Source organism: Phacochoerus africanus, chromosome 6 (genome assembly GCF_016906955.1).
Source record: "Phacochoerus africanus isolate WHEZ1 chromosome 6, ROS_Pafr_v1, whole genome shotgun sequence".
Classification (NCBI taxonomy): domain Eukaryota; kingdom Metazoa; phylum Chordata; class Mammalia; order Artiodactyla; family Suidae; genus Phacochoerus; species Phacochoerus africanus.
This window is the reverse complement of record NC_062549.1, coordinates 114,674,899-114,698,138: the sequence shown is the minus strand read 5'-3', so window position 1 is coordinate 114,698,138 and position 23,240 is coordinate 114,674,899. Positions and strand designations below refer to the sequence as shown.

Here is a 23,240-nt window from a genome sequence, read left to right as displayed (position 1 = left end):
TATATTATCTTATAGTTTCTGGAGGCCTGCAATCTGAAATTAGTTTTACTGGAATAAAATCAAGATGTCAGCAAGGCTGGTCCCTACCAGAGGTTCTAGGAGAGAATTCCTTGGCTCAAAGCTCCTTCATCCATCTTTAAAGCCAGCAGCATAGAATCTTCTCCAACCACTGATTTTATCATTCTTATTTTGAACCTCCTGCTTTTTATAAATTGTGGAGGGGGTTGTGTGCAATCATCTGCTTTTTAAAAAAGACTCTTTTGATTACATTAGGCCCATCTAGATAATCTAGAAAAATTCCCCCATCTCAGGATTTTTATTAAATAATTTCTTCAATGTTACTATTACTATATAAGTAAACATATTCGTAGGTTTTGGAGAATAGGATATGGGCATATTTTGGAAGCAATTATTCATTCTAGAACAGTCAATAATAGTAAGGAAATAGCTAACCCAATGAAAAAGGAAGGAAAATATATGGACATTTCAGATGTCAAATAAGCACATAGATTATGGATATCATTAATCATTAGGGAAATGCAAACTAAAGCTATAAATTATATATCACTGCATACTTCTTAGAGTACTCCAAAGCAGCTGAACATAACTGATCCTAAGTGTTGCTGAAGATTTGCAACTCACTTTCACTGCTAATGGGAAGGCAAAATAGTATAACCCCAATGGTAGACAAGATGTCCAATTCTTAATATTGAATCATCTACTTACTACATTATTCAAGCCATTCCACACCTAGGTGTTTACACAAGAGAAATAAAAGTATACATCCATAAACTACATGTACACAAATGTCCCTAACAGTTCTAATTTGTAATAGTTAAAACTAGAAACAACTCAAATATCAATCAACAGTTCAATAGATACTCAGTTTCAGGAATGATCACTCATAGAATTCTACTCCGTAAATAGGAATGAATTAATGATATATGATACACATTGGGTTGATTTGGATATGATTATGCTGGCTGAAAGAAGAAAGACCAAAGAAGAGTGCCTAATGTATGATGCCATTTAACTAAAATTCTAGAAAATACAGACTAATCTATAGTGACAAGAAAGGAAATCAGTTTTGCCTGTGGATGTGGTAGAGTTGAGCTTTGTGAAAAATAGGGGAGATGACAAAGGAACAATATGACTCTAGTTAATAATATTGTATTGGATATTGGAAATTTGCTAAGAGAGTACAATAGTTATTTTATTATGTATATCCAATCATCATTTTCATACTATATATATTTTTATTTATTTTATTTTGTTTTTATTTCATTTTATTTTATTTTATTTATTTTAATTTTTTTGCTTTGTAGGGCCACATCTGCAGCATATGGAAGTTCCCAGCTAAGGGTCAAATCAGAGCTGCAACTGCTGGCCTATGCCACAGCCCCAGCAATGTGGGATCGGAACCCCATCTGCAACCTATACCATGGCTCACAGCAAGGCCAGATACTTAACCTGCTGAACGAGGCCAAGAATAAAACCCACAGCCTTTTGGATACTAGTTGGGTTCATAACCTGCTGAGCCACAAAAGGAACTCCTGTAATTTTTATTTTAAAAAAGGGACTTTTGGAGATGAAGGTATTCGTTATTTTGATTTTGGTGATAGTTTCCTAGGGTGTGTGTGTGTGTGTGTGTGTATGTATGTATCCAAATTTACCAAACTGTACACTTTATATATTTCCAGTTTAGTGTGTGCCAATTATGCCTCGATGTAATTCTTAAAAACTTAATAATAAAGATGAATTTTGTGAACAGAAAGGCACCACTAAAGGTGAGAAAATAAAAACTACACACATGAAGACATATTTGTAGTACATTTTTCTATCACAAAATCTTCATTTAAATATTACATAATATTTTTTAAAATAATGACAGTATGTATTGGTGGCTGTTCCTAGTGTGGTTATATGGGCACGTTTTTCTTCTGCCGCAGGAGTACAGATTTATAAATATTTATTCCAAGGCAGTTTATCAAAATATAGGTATATTTTAAGGCATAAATATGGTGTTTCTTTGATCACAAAAGTATGCCTCTAGGGTTTTACAATAAGGTCCTTTTTCAAATAAGGACCCTGGATGTGTGTGAATAAGTTTCACTGCAGCATTTTTATTAATAGGTAAAAATTGGAAAATTAAATGTCCATGGTAGATAACCGCTAAAATAAATATCCCAGTTTCAAACAGTTACAGTTAAGTGTTATGGGAATCAATGGTAATGCAGATATTTTAAAAGTAAAGAAATATGTATATTTGTATATACATATGTAAACAAAAAACCTCTTTATGATAATTCATTTTACTAGAGAGTCATGACTAATGCTACAAAAATTAGTGTACCTTTTTTCCAAATAAAAAGCTTTTATAGAATAAATAATAGAATCACCCATACCAAATATCCAGTATCAAAAGGCTATTATATAATTGAATTAATGAAAGAGAGTAAACCTATAAATTGAAGACAACCCCTTTCCTTCATCTATTCAATAGCTTGATATTAGGACTTTAGAAAATTCATTCATGCTAAGGAATTATCATACTTTTTAAAAAAATATTCAATATATCTTAAGAGAATATCTGAGCTCAGGGAGAGGAAGGCATGAGAACATCATAACATAAATTAACTTGATGCCTTTATTTTCAATTTCTTAAAGGTTTAAAAATTCCATTTATTTTTATAATGCCTTAATCATTGCTAATACATTCATTTAAGACAATAAAATTTGGCTTGTTTCTATTAAATGGAAACCTCTATGGTAATTGAACAAGTAGACAAGGCTCTTACTAAATGAAATTAGAGTGATATATCACGCTCTTTATAGGTTTTAGAAAATCAAAAATCCTAGACATCTTATTTTAAGTACTTTTGATGCATGAAAGTTTGTGACAGTAAAAGGAGAAGGATTACGTGTTATCTTTACCAACCACAGAATACTATGAATATTATGATTTACAAAGGATATAAATCTGATGCTTTCATGCTAGTGGGACTCTTCACTCTATTTGGCAATCTCAGATTTTTCACATGTAAAGAATTATTTGATTAAAACAAAAATATTCTGTCATGTATCTGAAAACGAGTATTGCCCTCATGTAAGTTCACTTGTAATAACGTTTTATAAAACTACCACTTGGAAAATATTAGAAGCATGCATAGTTCTCAAGTAGCCAACAATATAATTGGATTTTCCTTGTCTTTATCTTACATATGTTTGCACAAACACTATCAGTTTACAATTTAGGACATTGAGGAAATACCTTAGACATCACTAGTATCCAAGCAAGTACAATAATGTATTTAAAACCTATTTACTTTTTTTTTTTTTTTTTAAGGCCACACTTGTGGCATATGGAAGTTCCCAGGCTAGGAGTGGAATCAGAGCTGTAGCTGCCAGCCTAAGCCAGAGCCACAGCAATGCCGGATCCTAGCTGCTAATGCCACCTATGCTATAGCTTGCAGCAATGCTAGATACTCAGCCTACTGAGTGAGGCCAAGGATTAAACCTGAATCCTCATGGAGGTGAGTCAGGTTCAGGTTCTTAACCCACTGAGCCACAATGGAAACTCCTAAAACCTATTTACTTTTATGTTAAAATTATTACTGTTTGTACTTAGGTTTTACTAATTATAACATCCCATGCTTTTGAATACTAATTGTGCTTAAAATCTATTCCTATGTGGGATTATTTTTTAATTAATTATATAATATAGTGATTTAAAGAAATAATATATGTATGAGAAATATGGACGTAGAAGCTCTAATTCAAGATCCAGGATACCCTTTATCCTCCAGTCTATTGAAATTATTTGAATTTTCATAGATTAATTTTATTTTTGTTTTCATTTTTCTGAAAAATTATTGATTCAGCTTGAGAAGACATTGAGGTGTAAAAAAGTGATGAGATGTGTATAGACATGCCAGTGGAATTCTGGATAAGGAGATTGGTATTCTGTAGCAGTCATCTATACCATGTCACTGTCTGATTTGGGAAACAGAATTAAATAGATAAAAGCTTTGAAGGATAAAGTCCTGATACTCTGCTACTATGTTTTATTAGTACAGTGTAATAGAAATGGTGAGAGAAGATTTCAGCTGATGCAGTGTAGAGGAAAGAGAGAAGTCTGATAAAATGATCACTTTCCCAATGGCTGGATGGATTAATTCAACAAAACCTTAAAATATCAGTATGCTATAGTCACAATTCTTAGTTTAGATAAAAAGATGGGCTGCCGGAATTGGTAGTTTGTTTTTTTCTTTCGGTATTTTTTAAAAATTTATTTTCAACTTACTATTGGAGTTAAAAAGCAGGGATATCTAATTATAAGCAGTTGATAACTGTTAATTCCATACTCGTAATTTACCCACCTTCCCCTTTGTCAGCCAGTTTATTTTCTATGTTTGTAAGTCTATTTCTGTTTTGCATATAGATTTCATTTTATTATTTCTTAGATTCCACATATAAGTGATATCATATAATGTTTGTCATTCTCTGAATTACTTCACTTGGTATTATGTTTTCCACATCCATCCCTCCTGGAAATTTCAATATTTCATTTTTTATGGTTCAGCAATATTCCATTGTGCATACACACACACACACACACACACACACATATATATATATATGTCATATCTTTTTAAACTACTGTCAATGAGTACTTGGGTTGATTCTGTGTCTTGCTATTGTCAGTAGTGCTGTTCTGAACATTGGGGTGCATGTATCTTTAAGAATTATATTTTTTCCTCTTTTCCAGATATATGCCTAGGAATTGGATTGCTGGATCCTACGGTACTTTTATTTTTAGTTTTATAAGGAACCTTATCAGTTTTCCATTTTCCATTCCTTCAAACAGTGTAGAAAGGTCCCTTTTCTCCACACCCTCTCTGGCATTTATTATCTGTAGACTTTTTGATGATGGCCATTCTGACCAGTGTGAAGTGATGCTTCATTGTGGTTTTGATTTCATTTCTCTAGTACTTAGTGATATTGAGCATCTTTGTATGTTCCCCTTGTCAGTTATACCATTTGCAAATAATTCCTTCCATTGAGTAGGTTTGTCTTGCCCAGTATCACTAAGTATTAGCCACAGCAATGCGGGATCTGAGCCTCGTCTGCCACCTACACCACAGCTTATGGCAACGCCGGATCCCTGACCCACTGAGCTAGGCCAGAGATTGAACCCACATTCTCATGGATGCTGTTCAGATTCTTTTGTGCTGCACCACAACAGGAACTCCATGGCGTATTTTATATTACCCATAGATCTTGTATGTGGCTTTCTTTTTTTTTTTTTTTTCCATTTGTCTTCTGTCTCTTGTTCTGAATGGGTAATTTCCACAATTCTGTTTTCCAGTTGACTTATTCATTCTTCTGCATTATTTAGTCTGATATTCATTGCTTCAGGATTGGTTTTTATTTTGGCCACTGAGTTGCATACTTTTGATTGATTATACTTTAGAGTTTCTACCTCCTTATAGGGATCTGCATTTCTATTGATGATCTTTGTTCATTCCTTTAGCATTTTCTTAGCTCCTTTTTGAACACAGGGTCTAGAAGACTTGTGTGGTCTATTTTATTATTTGTTCCTTTAGGGGATTTCTCTTGTACTTTTTTTTTTGTCCTATGTCTTTTTAGGGCTGCACCCATGGTATATGGAGGTTCCCAGGCTAGGGGTCGAATTGCAGCTGTAGCTGCTGGCCTACACCACAGCCACAGCACCACAAGATTTGAGCCACCTCTGTGACCTACACCACAGTTCACAGCAACACCAGATCCTTAACCCACTGAGCAAGCCGGGAGGTTGAACCCGTGTCCTCACGGATGCTAGTCGGGTTCGTTAACCACTGAGCCATGGCAGGAACTCCTCTCTTATACTTGTAATTGGGAGAATTAAAAATCTTTGCTTTTCATTTTACTTAACTTCATTTTTCCCCGTGAATTTAGGACATGCAGTTATCTACTGTGGTCTTCAAGGGCTATTATTATACGGGAGCATCCCTGTGTAGACCATGTGAGCTCAATATTTTTTGGTGCAAGGGTTCTTTTTGGTATGGACACCCTTCACATCTTTTCTTAGAGTGTACTGGATGTTATGCAACTTAGAGGGTTTGTGATTGGTTTTGTGGTTACCAGATATTGCACTAGATGCTGAGTGGGGCTTTCTCTTTGCTCTGTGGCTGTCTTAGCCCTATTAGGGGTGGGGTCTGCATGCTCAGTTATTGAGGGCTGGGTTCCATATGGCTGCATTGCCCTTGAGTGCATCCCTACGCAGGGTGTGCTGAAGCAAGTGAGGCCCATGTGGCTACAGTGATTAACCTGTTTTCCTCCCATGTAGGGGGTCTACAGTTCTGCCCAGAAGGAGCCTACAGCTGTGTCCCTTTTACATTGTGTGTATTACAGACTTACTGCTAGGGTGTGGTATGGAGTCAGCTGTACTGGGAGCCAGAGTGCAGTGGCTGCAGGAATTGCGGTGGTTGTGTGCAGCCTGGAACCTGGGCTGCCTCTGTGGTAGACCTCTCCCAGGACCTGTCTGTCTCAGTTATGACTTCAAGATTTGGTTTGTCATATGTGGAACTTGAGGACTCAGGGAATTGAATTTCTGTGTACTGCTCCCAAGGGGCTGTCCACCCAAGATGTCCATTTCTCTTTTGTCACCAGGTATATATGTAAAGTCCACCGCTGCTGGATCTGCCTCTGCCATGGGTGAGTTGACAGTGGGCTCGAAGAATCAGCCTGAACCACACCTCAGGCTCTCAGAGCTGTCTCTAGAAGCTTAGACTGAGTCCTCTCCCAGGACTGATATGCCTGAGGTCCCAGCACCTGGCCAACTACAGGTACTAGCAGTCTGGCCTTGTATGCATTTCAGAATGGAAAGTGCAGCAGGGTGGCAGTTGTCAGAGCAGGTCTCTCTCTGCTGTCATTGCCAGCAAGTAAGCACGAGCACATGTACCCAAGGAGAGAATAGGCCCCTCCAGTGCTCCTTCTGTCACAGTGGATTTCCTAGCAGGCAGGGGGGTCTTCCCAGGACAAGGACCTTTCCTCCTTCACATGTCCCTTCAAGTGGTACCAGACCATCCTGATGCCTTTTTTTTTTTTTTAAACCTACTTGATTAAGTGGAGATCGTTCTTGCATTTTAGTTGTATTTGGGATCTTCTGGCTGTTTCCATTTGTTTCCTGTGAGAATTTTTCCACATATAGATATTTTTTTTAGTATATTTGTGGGGGAAGTAAGCTCCACATTCTCCTACTCTGCATTTTGATCCTCTCCCCACTTGCACATTTTTCTGTATTCTTTCTGCTGTTTATACACAATGGCTTAGAGAAGACAAATTTTATTTAAATAATAAAAATACATACCCAGAACTTATTTGCAGTAGTGGATATGGGAAATATAGATTAAAAAATCCATTTGTCCTTACATTTCATAGGTTCTTTTGAGTTAGAGCCAGCTTCATTCTGATTCATGGAGTGGTATGGGTCCCTTCTGAAAAAGTCATTAAAACCAATATTCTTCCTTGGTATGTTTTCTTTTGAGTAGTGACCAAGAATTTCATGTGTTGAGATAATTGTGAAACAAGATTGAAACTGCCTGGATGCTCGAACCTGCAGTGAGGATTGATGCTTTGGAACCAACCTCAGATTTTGTGTGTGAGAGAAATATAAGGAGATACACCATTGCTGTGTTTTGATATATAACATTTCAGGGTCTACCATTATTGTCTAATACAACTAACACAGAAATTAATTGCACCAGATAAGAGGGGTACAGAAATATAAACATTGGAAGGTGTTGGTGAAAATAAGGGCAAGAGGGTCAGCTCATGAGATGGTGAGCCTGAGTGAAGTGGTAAGCGAGGTTTAAAAAGGAGGCAGTAAGAGGTTAATGGTGAGTGGTAGAAAAAAAAGATCATGCAAGGAATTAGAGCAAATTTTAGGACGATGGTATAATCTAGAAAATATTTTCCCGTACCCTGTTATGTGGCATACAGAATATCTTTATTCTTAGAGGTAAATAAGAAAATGTAGGAAACTAGAACATAACCACTTATTTTGCCAACTTTAGAGATTCTCATTCACTTTCCTTTCCCTCCTCTAAAATACCTACTGTACCAGTGTGCCAGAATCCCATCAGGGAATGGAGTGCACAGACTAATCAGGATATGCGAGGAAAGTATAAAAAGGAGTTATTTACAGTTTTGCACATAATGAAGTTAAACATCAGAAATAGATCTAAACCAGGGCTAATATTAAAGTTGTTGCTATTGGAGTTCCTGTCGTGGCACAGTGGTTAATGAATCCTACTAGGAACCATGAGGTTGCAGGTTCGATCCCTGGCCTTGCTCAGTGGGTTAAGGATCCAGCGTTGCCGTGAGCTGTAATATAGGTTGCAGACGTGGCTCGGATCCTGCGTTGCTGTGGCTCTGGTATAGGCCGGTGGCTACAGCTTTGATTCGACCCCTAGCCTGGGAACCTCCATATGCCGCAGAAGTGGCCCTAGAAAAGGCAAAAACAAAACAAAACAAAACAAAACAAAAGAATCCAGCATTGCCGCAGCTTCAGCATAGGTCGCAACTGCAGCTCAGATCTGATCCCTGTCCTGAGAACTCCATATGTTGCAGGGCAGCTGATAAATAAATAAATAATTAATTAAAAAAAAGAAAAAGTTGTTGCTATCATCCCTAAGACCTTGAGAGATAAAGAAAGGTGCAGGTTACTGGAACTGAGGAGGAGAGAGTCTTGTAGATAAGTTACTCTGCGGCAGCAACTTTCACTTATGAGGCACAGCCAGCCTAAATCTATCTCACAGGGAGGGAGTTAGAGAAATAATACCCTGATCTCACTCTTCTTTTTCCAAATGTGTAGAGGATTCCTTTTGACAATACTGGACTTAAAAATAAAGACTATAGGATCCTATTGATGTGATTTATATAGGTCAGCTTCCTGGAGCAGAGAGCAGGTGGAAAGAGATTAAAAGTAGAATGGAAAGTCATACAGAAGATATTTGACTTTGTTGATACATTATACCCCTTGATATCCTGTTTGGCTCTCATCTGGATGAAAAGTTAACTTCCCAGACAGGTGATATGAAAGTCAGGTTAGCTACTTTATAAAGTGATGTCAATTCTCTCATACTCTTTCATGAAAACCAACATGTATTATCCTCACATCTTTGGCTGAGCAATGAGGCCAAAATGATATGGATGCCTTCCTCCACTACCCATTTCAGGTATTCACTGATTTTTATGAGTATCTCAACCACACAGCGCTCGTTATTTGATGACATGATATGAGTTCTTGTACTCGTGTGTGTGTGTGTGTGTGTGTGTTTATTTTTTTCCTAGGAAATATTTGACAAAGTCAACCCTGGGACTCCAATACAGTCCTGCTTGCCCCATTGTGTTGCATTTGTGACTTATATCAAATGGTCGGTTTTCAAATTAGAACCAAAACTGTCACTAATGAAATCAAATTTGTCAATCTCCCTAGCCAGTAGTGTTTAGGAATCTAGCTTGAACCTCCTTAAATGATCAATGTCCTTCAGAGAATAAAAGTGGAACATAGACCTTTTGCCAGTCTAGTAATACCTGGCACTGCATTATTTCCCACATTCTCTTGATCAAAACCAATCAAAAGTCCAACTCAGATTCAAAGGAAGGAAAAATATTTTTCCATTTCTTACTATGAGACTGGCATGTACAGTTACTGGTGAAATTACTAGTCACTATCTTTGGAAATAATCCATCATAGTTTTGCCATAGATAATTCCTATATCATGAGTTGGCTGAACCCTAAGCCAAGGTTCAAGGAAACTTGTAGTATAGCTTGAATGTTCTGTAGAGTCGTTTCTTGCTGCAGGCCACACTCAAAACATCCTTAAGGAAACTGTGTAAATATGTTATAGAAAAATGTTTTCTCCAAATCTAAAACGACCCTCATAATGTAATATCATTTTTCATGATAGTGAAAATGATAACCTGACTTGTACCAGACCTCTATCTCTTGAAGATTTAACCTCCAGCATAGTTATCTTTTATGAAATAATTTAGTTTTCTTACTTCCTATTCATCAGATCCAATTAGCATATTATTGTCAATGTAAAGAGCAATGGTATTTGAGGCTCACAGATTTCCTCCAGATTATGACAGAGATGGAGAGTTTATATTATTTCGAGGTAAAACTTTAAGATTTGACAACATCCTGTTGTTTGCTTTTTTTCAAGTAAGCAAACCACTTCTAATTTTCTTTAATGATGTAAATGGGGACAGAGGAGGGAAGCCTTTTCAGTTCAGTAACTGCAAACCAGGTCATAGACTCTTTTTATGGGCTTTTACCTCCTCAAGAGCTGTGTTAGTAGAAAATCAATAATTTTGGAGGACCAAAACATATCATTTGGAACCTCACTTGTGACTGTTATTAAGAGATAAATTTTTACATTTACAAAGCGAGCTAAGTGCATAATCTTCCTTGGATAGCTTTTAACTTTTCCCCCAATCTTTTAAATCTACTTAAATAACTATTTTTCGTATTCTACCTTTATTGAATCTTTTCAATGCACATAACTTAGTTAGATTCTATAGAAATAACTTTTGCCTCTTTTGCCTAGGAGATGGGAGTTCCCATTATGGCTCAGGTAGTTAAGAACCAAACACATAGTGCCCATGAGGATGCAGGTTTAATCCCTGGCCTTGCTCAGTGAGTGAAGGATCCAGCATTGCTGCAAGCTGCAGCATAGGTCACAGATGTGGCTCAGATCCAGTGTTGCTGTTGACTGTGGCATAGGCCAGCAGCTGCAGCTCCTATTCGAACTCAATGCAAGAACTTCCATATGCCTCAGGTGCAGCCTTTAAAAAGAAAAAGAGAGAAAATGATCTGATTAAGGCGAGGCAGGAAACCTGAGGGTCTACCCTTTCCATCTACTCTACTCAGAGAGAGAGAGAAAAATGAAGTTTTGATTGGCCAAATAAGCTAGTTAAATAGAGATGTATTAGCAGTCTCAGAAAATAAAATGGCAATATTTGGAATTTTGGTGAGATATATATCTACCCATCTGGATTTTGCACTAACCAAAAAAGTCAGCTAAATGGGAATGTATTAGCAAACAATGTATTAGTTCTTTATTAATTTTGTAACAAATTACCACAAACACAAGTGACTTAAAACAACACAGTTTTTTTCTCTTAGAGCATATGAGGTCAGAAGTCTGAAAGTATCTACAGGGAAGACATTCTGAGGGCTTCAAGGAAGAATCTGTTTCCTTGTTTTATCGGCTTTGAGGCCAACTTTATATCTTGGTTCATAGCTCCTTTTGTACATCATTCTAGCTTCTTTCATATGTTCTCATATCTCCTGAGAATGAGTCTGATCCTTTTGTTTCTCCCTTATAGACCCCTTAGGATTATATTGGATCCACTCTCATAATCCAGGTTAACCACTCATCTCAAGATTGTTAACTTAATTACATCTGTAAAGTCCCTTTACCATGAAACATAACATGTTCATAGGTTCTGAGGAGTAGGATGTGGATATCTATAGAAGGATATTATTCAGCTTATGACACTCAAGAAGAAAAATGTGAGAGAATGGACGAATGTCAGTATTTAAAATTGCGTTAAAGTATATGTGATATTTTCATTCTTTTCTTAATTTTGAACTACTCTTCCTATTCTTTTCTCTTCGACAATTTTGCACATTCATTTTCTAGTTAATTTCTCCAACTTTTTCTAAACTATAATGTAGGGCATATTTTTTATGTATAAACAATTCTTTTTTATCATTTACTTATATATATATATTTTTCTACTGTATAGCATGGTGACCCAGTTACACTTACATGTATAGGTTCTTTTTTCTTGCATTACATGTTCTATTATAAGTGAGTAGACAGAGTTCCCAGTGCTAAATAGCAGATTATAGAATGTCCTGTAGGTAATTTATATAATATTTCTAGGCATTTATGAGTTCCCCAAATTTCCTTTTAACTTTTTATTTATGATCATTTATACTTAGTATTAAATCATTTCAATATTTAATGTGCATGATGGTGTATAAATCTTTACATATTGTTTTTGCTGAATCACACACCTGGTCGGCAATTTGCTTATCTGTTATTAATACATATTTACACATATATATTTATGTATAGTGAAAGTTGCTATTTGAAGGCTTATATATATTTATGTATATAAAATAAAAATCACAAGTGTATAAATCCTACTTCTTCAGACCAATGAATTGTTACAAAGTCTAAATATGCCACACCAAGAAGTAGAAAATTATAAGCCCAGAAACAACTTTCATGCACAGCTTCTACCACAAAGATAGCATGATCTTGGTGACTTACTCTCTATATAAATTATCTTGTTTTGAGATACTGGTATTTTTCTGGAATTTTTTCTACTCATTATTTTGCTGGCATTTTGGAGTTATACCATTTGGGTTAAAATCTAGTCTCCTTTACTTCTTAGACTTTGGCTTTAAGATGTTGGGGAAATTAGGAGTTCCCGTCGTGGCGCAGTGGTTAATGAATCCGACTAGGAACCATGAGGTTGCAGGTTTGTCCCTGCGCTTGCTCAGTGGGTTAACGATCCGGCGTTGCCGTGAGCTGTGGTGTAGGTTGCAGACGCGGCTCGGATCCCGCGTTGCTGTGGCTCTGGCGCAGGCCAGTGGCCACAGCTCCGATTCGACCCCTAGCCTGGGAACCTCCATATGCCGCGGGAGCGGCCCAAGAAATAGCAAAAAAAAGAAAAAAAAAAAGATGGGGAAATTAATTAACTTTTTTTGCACGTCATTTTCTATATCTACAAAGTGAAAATAAAAAGAGTAGATACCAGTTGATATGATTTTAGAGTTAATTAGAAAAACCTAAGCAAAATTGCAAGTAAAGTTTCCACTCTATAGGAGCTGAATAATTGTTAGCATTTATTATGTTGTTATTATTTCTTCTTAAAAGATCTGGATAAAAATCTTGTTATGCTTTTTTATTTATATATAAAAATCCACTATGGAAAACATTATGGAGGTATCTCAGAAGACTAAATATAGAACTACCATATGACCCAGCAATCCAACTCTTGGGTTATATCCAAACAAAACTTTCCTTGAAAAAGATATGCACCTGTTTGTTCATTGCAGCCCTCTTCACAATAGCCAAGACATGGAAACAACCTAAATGTCCATTGACAGATGAATGGATTAAGAATATGTGGTATATATACACAGTGGAATACTACTCAGCCATAAAAAATAACAAAAATAATGCCATTTGCAGCAACATGGATGGAACTAGAGACTCTCATACTAAGTGAAATAAGTCAGAAAGAGAAAGCCAAATACCATATGATATCACTTATATCTAGAATCTAGTATATGGCACAAATGAACCTTTCCACAGAAAAGAAACTCATGGACAAGGAGAATAGACTTGTGGTTGCTGAGGGGGAGGGGAGGGAGTGGGATGGACTGGGAATCTGGTGTTAATAGGTGCAAACTATTTCCTTTGGAATGGATAAGCAATGAGATTCTTCTGTGTAGTCACTTATGATGGAGCATGATGGAGGATAATATAAGAAAAAGAATGTATATATGTATGTATGACTGGTAGGTACTGCTGTACAGTAGAAAATTGACAGAACAGTGTAAACCAGCTATAATGGAAAAAATAAAAATCATCAATAAAAATAAAAATCCTATAGTCTTGTGATTAATTTGTCCAGTATCAGAGGACACTTTATTCAGGAAGTGATAATCTGATAATGACTCCAAATTCCATGCATTTTCCACATTTTACACCTTGGCTATTATCCAGCTATTGGTTAAGTTAGAGAAAGGAACCAGGGGAGTTTTGTGAACGTCAGCAAATATATATCTCTGCTTGACATTTTTGGCATAATTTTATAGATGTGACCATGTAAAATCATAGGCAAAACATCTCAAAACCTTGGAGTGTACTAGTTAATTGTCTTCAGCATAGGTAGCCAATTTTCCCTTGTTTATCATTATACCAATAGATGACAGATAGATGATAGATAGGTATATAGAGGTGCAAACATATACATTTAAACTCAATTTTAATAATATGTAAAACTTTATATATTTTTTTACCAATTTATCAATTCATTTACCAATAATTTCTGATTATATATTGAATCTGTTCATATATGCCTCTGGTTTCTTAGAACTGTGTAGATTTAAAATATTTTAAATAACCCTGTTTTAGTTAATATAGAAATAAATACACTAGCAATTCCTTGTTATATTCATTATTTTTGTACTATTTGAAGATAGCTATGCTTAGTATAATAAATAGCTTAGTATAATAAATAGCAAGACATAATATAGTGACTAAGTCAGAATAAGACTAATGTACCACAAATCTTCCCTTTTTGGCCCTCTTCTCTCAATTCTTGTTCCACTGGTGATCTCTTATTTTCCTTAGGCCTTATCCATCACTTCTATAGAGACAACTATGAAAGTAGTAAATTCACACTTGATATTTCATGTTCTTGGCTCACATTTCTGCTTTCATACACCTTGTCCTGGAATTTTCTCGAGCAACTCAAACACAGTCTCCACTGATAAATTTATCAACTCCCACACAAAACTGGTTTCTAACCTTTATTCATGACACCAACATTTTTTTTCCCAGACACTGAGTCAGGTAATAATTATAGCACTGACATCGAGTACATGAAATGTACCACATATTATCCTACATGCCTTACGTATAACATGTGTATTTATATCATGTTGCTTATTATCCCTCTCTTACATGTGAGTGATAAGGAGGCAATGAATTTTGCATATGTTTTTTCAAGTGGTTCCATGGTGTAATGGTGAGCACTCAGAACTCTGAATCTCACATGGTTTTTCAGCTATCACTTAGGCATCCAGAACCTAGATTCAAGCAGTTCTGCTCCAGACGCTAATAAGCAATATCACCTTAGTATGGAATCTAGGGTCATATGCTACTCCTCTAATACCCTATAATAATAATAATAAAGAGTTGGTAGTGAAGGCCCATTTTTTCTTTCTTTATAGAATCATAAGAAATTGGAGGAGATGGAGGTTCCCATTATGGCTTAGCAGAAATGAATCTGACTAATATCCATGAGGACACAGGTTCGCTCCCTGGCCTTGCTCAGTGCATTAAGGATCTGGCTTTGCCATGAGATGTAGTATGGGTCTCAGGTGCAGCTCAGATCAGTCGTTGCTGTGGATGTGGCATAAGCCAGCAGCTACAGATCTAATTTGACCCCTAGTCTGGGAACCTCCATACGCCATGGGTGCAGCCCTAAAAAACAAACAAATAAACAAACAAATAGAAGATTAAATTGGAGGAGGCATTGCATTGCATGTGGCACCTAGACCAGAATTGCCTGAATTTAGATCTGAGGTGCACAGCTTAACAGCTGACAACCTGATGCAAATCCCATAGTCTCCTGTCTCTCATATGTAAAATGGAAACAGTAAACAATCCTATTTAAAAATTCTTTGACATGTATGACATTGTAGGATAAAATATGACATATTTTAGCTACTCAGGGACCAGCACCAAGAGGAAGTGGTGCGGGAGACCATGGGGAAATGTGAGGGACAGCAGTTTAGGAGGTATTAAAAAGGTTATCAATTGTGAATCTTTAGAAACTTATAAATGACTTCTCACAGAAAAGAATATGTTACTCTTCATGATATGATCAAAGGGCTACAACAGCCCATTGAATATCATCATAATTCGAAAGAATTGTACAGAAGTTAAAGGAAGATGCCAGAGGAGTAGGACGTGAGGATCAGCTACTCCCACAAATACATTGAAAATACATCTACACGTGGAACTATTCTTACAGAAGATGTGCTAAAAACTGACAAAGGACCTTAGGATTATGATAGAGCAGGAAAACTTCGTGAAACCAGATAGGACAAAAGAAAGAAGAAAAAGAAGAAAAAAGAAGCAAGATGGGGGACCTGCACCCCTGGATGGAGCTGGAAAGAGGAAAAGCTCCTGCACCCTGGGAAGTTCCCCCACCAGCCAGGAGATCAGCCAAGACAGAGGAGGAACTCTAGACAATCCTGTGAAGTTAAAATGAAAACAATTCTCCAGAAATGGTCAGTGCTATGGGCAACTGTATGCAGATGCCAGCAAACTCTGGCCTTAGAGATTCAAATGGAGACCTGGCGCTGGCTACGTGGGAAAAAACTGGGGTTAGCCACGTGGAAATAGCCTGGAGGGACTAGAGTATAGGGCCACCACAATTGAGGGCCTGTAAGTGCAGCAGCCCAGTTGGGCTTAGAGGCTAGGCACCATTGTTTGAGGATATTGGAAGGAACAGGCAGAATCGGCCATTACAGCCTTCTTCCCTGCATGTACTTTCACAAGCTGTAGGACACTGCCTGTTTCAGTTCTGGGAGCCACTCAGCAGCAGTGGCTGTCTAGCAACAGCTGGGAAGCAACCCCACCCTTATGGCTACAGAGTTTTTAGAGCAGGCAGAGTAACTACCTGGGGGAATAACACAAGCTCCTAGCTCCTGTGGGTGGCCCCCATGCTAGCAGTACCTGGCCTGCACCCGAAGAGCCGCTGGCAGTGCCCATTCCCCCTGAGAGCTGTAAACCGCATGACCAGGGAAGACACAAGCACTGCAGCTCTGCCCAGTGTCTCTGCTCATGCCAGAAGACCAGCACTTGTTCCCTTGTGGGAGCCGCAACCTGTTGATCCAGGAAAAGCACCACTCCCTGGCTTTGCATGGGCTTGTGCTAGCAGTGGTGACTCCAAAAGAGGCAAGAGAGGGCTGCAAGTGCCCCTTCCACGTGGGAGCTGTAAACTGCCCAACCAGGAAAAGCACAAGTTCCACTACTCTGCCTAGAGGTTCTTGCAGGGGCTCACACTAGCAGTGCCTGATCTGCACTAAAAAACAGCCAAGAGAAGGCCACCAGTGCATGCTCTTTTCTGGAGCTACAGTCTGCTCTGCTGGAGAAAAACATAAGCTAAAGGGCCCCTGCTAGTGGACCTGCAAGGGTCCACACCAGACACTCCTTCCACACTCAGGGAGCTATGGGAGGCCATTAGTTCACACTGTGACTTTGAGCGGCTATAGAGAACACTCCTACCAGCAATCAGGCAGGGGGAATGATCACCAGAAATACACATCCTGCAGCCACACAGAGAGCCTTTAGCAAGTTAGGGAAAAGCCCTTGCCCTTAGGGCTATAGAGAGAGATCCTTAGACTGGCCAACCAAGGGGAGTGAAGGCAGAACACTGGTGCTAGCCCCTTCAGCTGCAGAGAGCAGTCCCTAGAGCCTTCCTGGCAAACAGAGGGGCTATAGAGCTTTTCACTCCAAACAGAAGCAGAATATACTTTCTTTTCAAGTACACATGGAACATTCTCCAGGATAGATAACATCTTGGGTCACAGATCAAGCCTTGGTAAATTTTAAAAAAATGAAATTACTTCAAGCATTTTTTCTTTTCTGACCACAATGCTATGAGACTAGAAATAAACTACAAGGGAAAAAAAATGGCAAAAAACCAAACTCCTGGAAGCTGAACAATATGCTGCTAAACAACAAATGGATCAATGAATAAATAAAAGAGGAAATTAAAAGATACTTAGAGACACATAACAATGAAGATACAGCAATCCAAAAACCTATGGGACATAGAAAAAGCAGTTCTGCAAGGGAGGTTGATAGCAATACAATCTTATCTCAGGAAAGAAGAAAAAACTCAAACAACCTAACCTTACACATTAAACATCTAGGAAAGGAAGAACAGACAAAGCCCCAAATTAATATAAGAAAAGACATCATAAATATTAGAGCAGAAATTAATAACATAGAGACAAAGAAAACAATACAGAAGATCATTGAAACAAAGTGCTAATTCTTTGCAAAGATCAACAAAATGGATAAACCTTTAGCTAGACTCATCAGGAAAAAAAGGGAGAGGGTTCAAAACAATAAAATTAGAAATGAAAAAGAAGTTACAACTGACACCACAGTAATAAAAGGATCATGAGAGACTATTATGAGCAACTGTATGCCAATTAAATGGACAACCTAGGAGAAATGGACAGATTCTTATAACCTACCAAGACTGAGCCAGGAAGAAATAGAAACTATGAATAGACTAATGACAAGTGCTGAAATTAAAAATGTGATTAAAAAACTTTGAAAAAACAAAAGTCCAGGACGGACTTCACTGATGGCTTTACTGCTGAATTCTGTCAATCATTCAGAAAAGAATTAGCACCACTTCAAAAAGTCTTCCAAAAAATTGCAGAGGAAGGAGCACTCCCAGGATCATTCTGTGAGGCCACCATCACCCTGACACCAAAGATGCCACACACACACACAAAAAGAAAATAACAAGCCAATATCACTGATGAAATCACTGGTGAACATAGATGCAAAAATCCTCAACAAAATATTACCCAGCTACATACAAATATATATTAAAAAGATCATATATGATCAAGTAGGTTTTATCTGAGGGATGCAAGGATTCTTCAACATCTGCAAATCTATCAATGTGATATATCACATTAACAAACAGAAATAAAAACCATATGATCATCTCAATAGATGCAGAGGAAACTTTGCTTAAAATCCAACATTCATTCCTGGTAAAAACTCTAGAGTGTGAGCATAGAGGGGGAACTGCCTCAATATAATAAAAACCACTTATGACAAACCCATAGCCAACATCATTCTCAATGGTGAAAAAATGAAAGCATTACCACAAAGATCAGGAACAAGACGAAGATGTTCACTTTCACCAATGTTATTCAACATGGTTTTGGAGGTCATGGCAATCAGAGAAGAAAAAGAAATAATAGGTATACAAATTCAAAAAGAAGAAGTAAAACTATCACTGTTTGCAAATGACATGATACTATATCTAGAAAATCCTAAAGACACTACCAGTAAACTGTCAGAGCTCATCAATGAATTTGGTAAAGTTGCAGGATACAAAATCAATACACAGAAATCAATTGCATTTCTATATACTAACAGTAAAGATCAGAAAGAGAAATTAGGGAAAGCATATTTAATTTGACCATATTGCATTGAAAAGAAATAAAATACCCAGGAATAAACCTAACTAAAGAGACAAAAGACCTATACTCTATAAACTATAAGATGCTGATGAGAGAAATCAAGGATGACACAAATAGATGGAAAGATATACCAAGCTCTTGGGTTGGAAGAATCAATATAATCAAAATGACAGTAAGGCAATCTACAGGTTCACTACAATCCCTATCAAAACATTTTAAAATTTGTATGGAAACACAAAAGACCTCGAATAGCCAAAGCAATATTGAAAAGAAAAAACGGAACCTGAGGAATCAGGCTCCCTGACATAAGACCATACTACAAAGCTACAGTGACCAAAACAGTACAGTACTGGCAAAAAACAGTGCCAGTACCATATAGATACTGGAAGTTGATATAAATATAGATCAATGAACCTGGATAGAAAGCCCAGAAATAAACCCAAGCACCTATGGTCCACTAATCTGTGACAATGGAGGCAAAACATTCAGTGGAAGACTCTTCAATAAGTGGTGATGGGAAAACTGGACAGCTATATGTTAAAAAAGGAATTAGAACATTTTCTAATACCACATATAAAAATTAACTTAAAATGTATTAAGGACCTAAACATTTGGCCAGATACTATAAAACTCCTAGAGGAAAACATAGGCAGAACACTCTTTGACATAAATCACAGCAACCTCTTGTTTGATCCACCTCTTAGAATATTGGCAATAAAAAATAAACCAATGGGAACTAATTAAACTCAAAAGCTTCTGCATTCCTATGGATACCATTTATTAATAAAATGAAAAGAAAACCCACAGAACAGAAGAAAATCTTTGCAAATGATTCACCTGACTAAGGTTTGATCTCCAAAATATACAAACAAGTCATACAACTCAACAAAAAACAAACAACCCTATTAAAAAATGGGCAGAAGACCTACATAGACATTTCTCCAAAGAAGACACATATGGGGAGCAGGCAAATGAAAAAATGCTCAATATCACTAATTATTAGATAAATGCAAATCAAAGTTACAATGAAGTACCACCTCACACCGGTTAGAGTAGCCATCATTAAGAAGTCAACAAACAACAAATTCTGGAGATGATGTGGAGAAAACAGAACCCCACTTCACTGTTGGTGGGTGTGTTATTGGGTACAACCACTATGGAAAACAATATGGAAGTACCTCAGAAAACTAAATATAGAACTACCATATGACCCCACAATCCCACTCCTGGGCATATATCCAGACAAAACTTTCACTGAAAAAATATATGCTCCCATATGTTCATCGCAGCACTACTCACAGTAGCCAAGACATGGAAACAAGCTAAATGTCCATCAACAGATTAATGGATTAAGAAGATGTGTTACGTACATATAAGGGTATAGTTTGCAGCCATTAAAAAACCAAAATAATGCCATTTGCAGCAACATGGATTGAACCAGAGACTCTCATGCTAAGTAAAGTAGGTCAGAAAGAGAAAGACAACCACCATTTAATATCACTTATATGTGGAGTCTAAAGTATGGCACAAATGATCTGTCTAGAAAACAGAAACAGATCATGGACCTGGAGGCCAGATTTGTGTTTGTCAGGGAAGGGAAGGGAGAGGGAGTTTGTGGTTTGTAGATGAAGATTCTTACATTTAGAATGGATGGGTAATGGGATCCTGCTTACAGCTTAGGGAACTGAACCCAGTCTCTTGTGTAAGAACCTGATTAAAAAACAAACAAACAAACAAACAAACAAAAAAAACACTAGGCAGGCCGTGGGGTGGGTGCTGTGGGCCTGCATTGCTGTGGGGCGGGTGCTGTGGGGAGGGTGGAGTCCTCGCACGCGCTGGCGGCCAAGGGAGGGGGCGCAGTGGCTCTGGAGTCCAGCACTCCCTCAGGCCGTGGACGTGATGCTGGCTGCTGCCGGTCAGGTGGTGGGGCCGGCGGGGATGTGATGGGCGGCCCCTCGCCTCACCTGTCGTCCTGGGCCTGTAGGTCTCTGGGCGACCCACAGCCGGGCAGAGGAGACAGCCGCGACCTCCGTACAAGTCACTTGGAAAATTAATTTGTGTTTGATTTCTTCTGCTACCATTTGCTTCAGAGCATCTTTGTCCTTCATATTCTGCTTTCTCCTTCCTAGTATCCATCTGCCCAGTTTCTGTACTTGATTCTGTCAAATTTTAAGAACAAATGCACCATATAGCTCATGGAAGAAAAAACGCAAATCAAGACTTTTTTGGGTTCCAGGTTGCCAAAGTATGGAACAAAATCTGTAAGAAGTACACTGCAGCCAATGCCAAATGGAAAACCTGTTAATTTATTGGGAACTTCAAAGAGCAGCGATGTCAAAAGTTTCATCAAAAATAATGGCTCTGATTGTTCATCGTCCCATTCATTCAATTGGAGAACAGCAAATAAATACCAGTTTAGTGCACAAGATAAAGTAATTGATCCTGAAAAACATCTACCTACTCAAGGAGTATTTAATAAAAATGGGATAAAAGGAGTTTTGAAAAGTATCTCTTTATTCACATCAAAATTAGCAAAGTCAACAACTATGTTTGTGTCATCTGCAGAGGAGTTAAATCAAAAGTCTTTGTCTGGACCATCTAATTTGGGTAAATTCACCAAAGGGACATTATTAGGAAGGACTTCATATGATTCAGTCACTGCTCCAAAATCACAGTTGAATGGATTTTACAGAAACCGATCAACTGATAGCATACAAAGGCCGAGAGCAAACTCCTGTGCCACCAGAAGCAGTTCTGGAGAAAGCTTAGCACAATCCCTAGATAATATTAAATCTCTTGCTTGTGAAAAAATGGTAAGGTCACAAAGTTTTTCACATTCCACTCAGAATTAATTCCTTCCACCTTCATCTATAACCAGATCACATTCCTTCAATAGAGCTGCAGATCTTACAAAGCCTTATCAGAACCAATAGCCACCCATTAGAGTGCCTCTGAGGTCAAGGATGCTAACAAGAAATTCCCGACAGACAGACGGAAGTACTCAATGGGAATGAACATTTAGGGTATGGGTTTAATAGGCCTTATGCTGCTGGTGGAAAGAAGTTGGCTTTGCCAAATAGCCCAGGTGTAACTTCCACTTTGGGTTACAGGATGGTTCATCCCTCTTTACTGAAATCTAGCTGACCGCCATTTTCTGGGACTATCACAGTTGATGGTAGTAAAAATTCACCTGCTGGCACGTGTATAGAGGAAGATGATGCACTTGTGACTAAGGACAGAGCAGCTTATAAGGACCAAGAACTAATTGAAAATGATAGTTATAGGACAGAAAATGACCAGACCATGGGCATGATGCTAAAATTAGATACTTGAGTGATGATGTGGATGACATTTCCTTGTCTTCTTTGTCATCTTCTAAGAATGACCTAAGCGAAGACTTCAGCGATGATTTTATAGATATGGAAGACTCCAACAGAACTAGAATAACTCCAGAGGAAATTTCTCTCAAAGAAGAAAAGCATGAAAATGTACCACCAAAGGATTATTTGATTCCCCCAAGGAAAATGAAAAATCCTTCATTAAAACTGAAGAGTGGCTAGATATAAGTGTCTCTGACAGGAGTGAATGTTCAAAACATACTTCTGGAAATAACTTGATCTCACCAGATACAGATTACAGAGCTGGTTCTTCGTTTGAACTCTCTCCATCTGAAAGCTCTGATGGGACATACATGTAGGATGAAGAGGGCTTGGAGCCCATTGGAAATGTCCACCCAGTTGGGAGCTATGAGTCCTCTGAAATGAACAGCATAGTATGAATGGATTTATATACCCTTTTGGAACATTTTGTTTACCTTATTGTACAGAGACTTGGGATATTGATTGGATTTTTTAAGTTTATGAAGAAGTCTCCTAGTTTGAGAAGTAGGAATTCATTTCTATTAAGGGCCTGTAAGATGTGTGATGTTAATACATTATAAAGCATATATTCGTCATATGAAAAAAAAAAAGTTTGTATGGGTGGCTGGGTCACTTCGCTATAAAGCAGAAATTGAAGGAACACTGTAAATCAACTATACTCTAATAAAAAATACATGAATGAGTGAACAAATATTTGTGTATTTTCTATCCATTCTCACTTTTTCATTCTTGAAGCTGTTATTAATTATAATCTATGCATGTATTGCACATTCTTTTAGTTTTTCTGCGTTTTC

The 23,240-nt window shown here is 37.6% G+C and overlaps 1 pseudogene; it reads left to right on the top strand.

Annotated features, from left to right (window-relative positions):
- The first annotated feature begins 21,227 nt into the window (after window positions 1-21,227).
- On the top strand, window positions 21,228-22,977 carry LOC125128946 (serine-rich coiled-coil domain-containing protein 2-like; annotated as a pseudogene).
- Window positions 22,978-23,240: the final 263 nt, after the last annotated feature.